Raw genomic sequence first — 6,000 nt, forward strand, 5'->3', positions numbered from 1 at the left:
GGGATCTTCCTGACCCAGGGATCAAACCCGCATCTCCTGCTTGGCAAGTGAATTCTTGCCAAGAACACTGAGCCACCAGGGAAGCCCAGACCTATAGCTGTATCTATATCTAGCTATATCTATCTATCTATATTGATATATATATGCTCTTCTATATAATAAGTATATATATACTTATGTATCTAGATAGACTCTTCTATGTTGCTCATTTCCAAAGGAGACTCATGGAACTGAGGACAGTTCACTGAAGAGTGGATGTCGTTGGTGTCCTGGAAATTCCTGTTTGGGGCAGAATTCTATCCCCCAGCCACAATGAGGGTTGGCTGCTAATGCCACCCCTCCCAGAGTAGTGTTATTTATAGTGCTCCCGCAAAGGGTGCACGCATGCATGCTCAGTCGTGTCTGACTCTTTGCGACCCCATGGACTGTAGCCCACCAGGCTCCTCTGCCCATGGGATTCTCCAGGCAAGAATACTGGAGTGGGTTGCCATTTCCTTCTCCAGGGGATCTTCCTGACCCAGGGATCAAGCCCGCATCTCTTGCATTGGCAGACAGATTCTTTACCACTAGTGCCACCTGGGAAGTCCCCTTCATATCTAGAAAAGCACTACATCCCTTCATGGTGACATCAGCTCCTCGTGATTAGCAGAAAAGCTTTTGTAAAGTAAGCCCTTGATTGCCCTGAACTCCCCCTTCACCAAAACCTTACACATTGACCTTCCCCTGCCGCCTCTTTGGAGCAGTCTCTCAGCGCTATCTGAGGTGCTGTCTCCCAGGCTGCAGTCCTCATTTTGCCTCAAATAAAACTTAACTCTCAAATCTCAAGTTATGCATCTTTTTTAGTTGACAATACCTACTGAAATGCCCAGTAACACTAGATCTTAGATTTATATTGGCTTACAAGAATTATTTGTGATATTAAAGTGTCAAAAGAGACATGACTGAGCAAGCTACTAACACACACACAGACATATATGTGTATCCACACACACTTATATACGTACATAGGTTGAGATAAATATCTATATATCTATATCTGTCTTAAGTATCTCTACTTAGATAGATATGGACAGATATATATCTAAACCTATTGCTGCTGTTTAGTCGCTTATTTGTGTCCACTCTTTGTGACCCCATGGACTGCAGCCCGCCAGGCTCCTCTGTCCATGGGATTTCCCAGGCAAGAATACTAGAGTGGGTTGCCATTTCTTCCTCCAGGGAATCTTCCTGATCCAGGGATCAAGCCTGCATCTCTTGCATCTCCTGCATTGGCAGATGGATTCTGTACCACTACACCACCTGGGAATCACACCCTCCCCCCGCTCCCCGGAGCATTGCCTTCAGCCAGATGGAGCCAACTTCACCTGGAGGATACACTCCCTTGGCCTGGGGGCTGCCTCCAGCCCTGAGGTGGACCAACCTTGTGTTATGATTCACACTCCTGTGCATCAGGGTTGAACTAGTCTGCAGTTGAGACCACATCCTTCCTTAGCTTTTCTCACAATACAATTCTGCTTCCCTCCCCTCTTTTCCTGAAGAAACCCTCAAAATAAATCACTTAAGAGACTTTGTCTCAGGCTCTGCTTCTGGGGAACCCAACTTCAGATAATGGTCCGAGCATGCAGGCTGTGAGGGTGGATTATGGAGTCAGATCACAGCTTGGCCAGATGGTGACAGATGGAATATTGACAGTCCCTGGTGTGCCCTAATGAGCTTCCCAGCTGGCACTAGTGGTAAAAAAAAACACACCTGACAATGCAGGAGACTTAAAAGACATAAGTTCGATCCCTGGGTCAGGAAGATCCCCTAGAGAAGAGAATGGCAGCCCACTCCAATATTCTTGCCTGGAGAATCCCATGGACAGAGGAGTCTGGCAGACTATAGTCCATAGGGTTGCAAAGAGTCGGACATGACTGAAGCGACTTGGCATGGGTGTGCTCTAACAGTGCTGCTGCTAAACTTTCACATGTAGGAAACTAAACGATATACAGAGGGTTTCACTAGTGGGTGAAATTGTCTGGCATTCACACAGGGAGAAACGGTAAACAGAACTGTAGATTTTGGTAGCTACTGCTAAGTGCCACTAATGCATTGAAAGGAGTAAATCACAGGCTTCAATCTATTAATCAAAGCAAAGAGACTCTTCTACATGCAGCTGGAAGGCAGAAAAAGGAAGATTTGACACAAGCCCCAATTTTAAGAATGGCTGACCACTGGAGAAGACTGAGATCTAGACTCAGGGTGGCCTCCTGTGCTGAAGGCAGGGCCCTCATAAAGAAGGAGTGAAGCCGTAAATCAGAACCAGGCTTTCTACATAAGTATATGTGATAACCTTGAACTCCAGGAAGTCTGTGGCAAACTACTGGGCCTGAAGATGAGTCCCCTACCCCTGGTTGGAAGACAGAGCTCCCCGCCCTTCCCCATCCTGATCTTGCTTGAATGAAGACTCTGCAGAGTTCTCCCAGAAGGATCCCACTGTTCGTCCTGCCAGCTGCAGAGAGGATTTACCCCAGCAGAACTGCAGGACTCGCCAACATGTACAGCCAGTACCAGGCGACTGGGTCTGGGAGTGAGTCCTGGACAAAGAAGGGGAATATAAAAATGGAAAAGGAAAAATTGTTAACCCAACAGCACTCCCCTGGGCTTCCCTGGTGGCTCAGTGGTAAAGAGTTTGCCTGCCAACGCAGGAGACACAGGTTCAATCCCTGATCCAGGAAGATCCCACATGTCACAGAGCAACAAAGCCCATGTGCCACAACTATTTAGCCTATGCTCTAGAGCCCAGGAGCTGCAGCTACTGAGCCCATGTGCTGCAACTACTGAAGCCCTCGTGGCCTAAAGCCTGTGCTCCACAAGAAGGGAAGCCACTGCAATGAAAAGCCCATGTACCACCATTAGAGAATAGCCCCTGTTCACTGCAACTAGAGAAAAACCCAGGCAGCAATGAAGACCCAGCACAGCCAGGAATAAATAAATAAATAAAATTTAAAAAATCCAACCCAGCCAAATAATTAATTAATTAATTTTAAAAAGAATTACTTTCCTATGCCAAGAAGTTTAATTACCCTGGCAAGGGCCAAGGGCATTCAAGTACGTTCCTGCTGGTTCCCAAAGGCTTGGTAAAAACCATGGTACACACTAGATGAAGTGGAAGCAGAGATACTAGACATGCCAGGGCAGACTGTGTAAAAAGGGGGATCCAAAAGCCTAGGAGATTGGCACAGCTCTACTTTCTACAACTGGAAAACCCTCCACCAGGTGACTGCGCTCCTCAGGAGGCCTCAGAGACACTAACTCAACAAGGTGACGAGGCGCACACAGCTGAGGGGCACTAGCATCCTTGAGATGCTCAGCGTAGGCTGTCCTCTGGGCCTCTGTAGGTTGGCATAATGGAGGAATGTCTTACAGAACTGGATTCCCAAGTAGCAATGGAAGAGATTTTGTTGTTCAGTCAGTCAGTCATGTCTGATACTTTGCAACTCCATGAACTGCAACATGCCAGGATTCCCTGTCCTTCACTACTGCCCGGAGTTTGTTCAAACTCATGTCCATCGAATCAGTGATACCATCCAACCATCTCACCCTCTGTCATCCCCTTCTCCTCCTGCCCTCAATCTTTCCCAGCCTCAGGGTCTTTTCCAATGAGTAGGCTCTTCACATCAGGTGGCCAAAGTATTGGAGCTTCACCTTCAGCCTTGATACGATTGCAGAATAATAGAAGCTGGGTGGCAGCAAGGTAGAAAGTGTCAGAGCAAGATGAAGTCATTATTATAATGTGCAGTAAGGTTAGATGACAGCAGGGATGCTGGCTCATAGATGTCCATGTAGATAGATCATAAACATGGTGTCCAGGAAGACAGATGGGCAGCCAACAAGTATATTTCCTCATGTATATCATCAAAAGAGATTAAAAATAGATGAACAGATGGCTGAGATCAGCTCCCCAACAAAAAGTCAAGATCCCAGGACCAGTTTCCAGACCTGAGCCAAATCTAGGACCTGCTCACGGAAATGAGGGCAGGTCTCCTAAGAAAGTGATTCCCTGAGTGCTTCACCAAAGGCATCTATGGCCATTGATTCAAGTAACCGTATGCCAGACAAGGAAAATACTCAGATCTCTTATCAGTTGTTGATACAAGATCTGAGTCGATGCTGGAACTTGGGGGCCCAAAGCACTGTCATGGTCCCTGTTAGAGTGGAGTGTATAATGTAAGGTAATGTCCATCTAACAGTGAGTCCACTCAATCCAGGGAGTCACTGGGCAGTCATTACCCAAGTTCCTAGATGTATAATCAGGACAGTCACAGTAGTTGCTGAACTGGTTCTTTAGCCCATAGTTCTTATCTATGAAATAACAATGATATCTTAGGAAAGGCCAAGTAGAAAGTTCTGAAACTGAAGTTTCTCATGGTAAAATAGAAAGTTGGAAGGAATATTCATTTCTGAGAAATGAAAACATAACATAGATTAATGCCATTTGCAAAGATTTAAGGATGTAGGGGTTATGCTGTACAGTTACTCAGTCATGTCTGACTTTGCAAACCCATGGACTGAAACACACCTGGCTTCCCTCTTCTTCACTATCTCCTGGAGTTTGCTGAAACACATGTCCATTGAGTCAGTGATGCCATCCAACCATCTCTTTGTCTGTTGCCCCCTTCTCCTCCTGCCCTCAATCTTTCCCAGCATCAGGATCTTTTCCAAAGAGTCGGCTCTTCGCATCAGGTGGCCAAAGTATTGGAGTTTCAGCTTCAGCATCAGTATTTCCAATGAATATTCAGGACTGATTTCCTTTAGGGTTGACTGGTTTGATCTCCTTCTGACTTCTGCAAAAGCTATGTGGATCATAGCTACTGGATGACTATTAGAAACCTAACATGATTGGGGTTTACAGAAAGCAATACTCAGGCCTTGGTGGGTCATATTCCTGCTTGCTGTGGGGCCTAAATAAAGATCCTAGCTAGTGGCTCTGCCCTTCTGCAGAGCTAAAGCCAGTGGTCCCATCTGGTCAGAGAGCTCAGTTGGCAGTTCTGCTTGATTAGGGTCCCGAGTTGTGCCAAGCAGCAGGTTCTACTACCCGGCCCGGGTGGAGAAGTGTACTTGTAATCTTGCCCATCTGCTGAGTGCAGCTTCCAGTTTTGGTCATTCAGAAAGTCTGGCCAGGTAATCCAAGTAGCCCAGAGAGAAGCCTATGGTGCCACCTGCCCACAGAGCCCTCTCCACAGCCCTGTCCAGCAACAGAACCCTGTCCAATTGCCAAACACAGCCTGTGATCTTGTCATGCAGGGAGCCAAACCAGTGAGCCTACTCTAGTCATGGAGCAAAATTTGTGGCCCCACCGGATGAGGGAACCTAGAGAGTCGGAGTGTGGAGTAGTTTTGAGTCCCACCCAACTGCAGGAAACTGCTGGAGCCCCCTCAACCAGAGTGCTTGGCAAGAAGTCATCCCCACAGCAAGGAACAACTAGCGGTATGACCCTATCTGTGGCCTCTTCTAACTAAGGAGTCCAGCCAGGGGCACCATCAGGCTGGGAGCATAGCCTGAAACTCTGTTCAACCAGGAGCTATGGCAGAGCCCATCTTGTAGCCTTACCTAATCACTGTTGTTGTTGTTCAGTTGCTAAGTTGTGTCTGACTCTTTGTGACCTCATGGACTGCAGCATGCCAGGCTCCTCTGTTCTCCATTATCTCCCAGAGTTTGCTCAAATTCATGTCCATTAAGTCAGTGATGCCATTCAACCATCTCATCCTCTGCCACTACCTTCTCCTTTTACCTGCAATCTTTTCTACCATCAGAGTCTTTTCCAATGAGTCAGCTCTTCACATCATATGGCCACAGTATCAGAGTTTCAGCTTCAGCACCAATCCTTCCAATGAATATTCAGGGTTGATTTCCTTTAGAATTGATTGGATCTCCTTGAAGTCCAAGGGTCTCTCAAAAATCTTCTCTAGCACCACAATTCGAAAGCATCACTTCTTTGGTGCTCAGCCTTCTTTATAG

This window comes from Giraffa tippelskirchi, chromosome 3 (assembly GCF_054371585.1).
Source record: "Giraffa tippelskirchi isolate mGirTip1 chromosome 3, T2T-mGirTip1v1.2.pri, whole genome shotgun sequence".
In the NCBI taxonomy this organism is placed as follows: domain Eukaryota; kingdom Metazoa; phylum Chordata; class Mammalia; order Artiodactyla; family Giraffidae; genus Giraffa; species Giraffa tippelskirchi.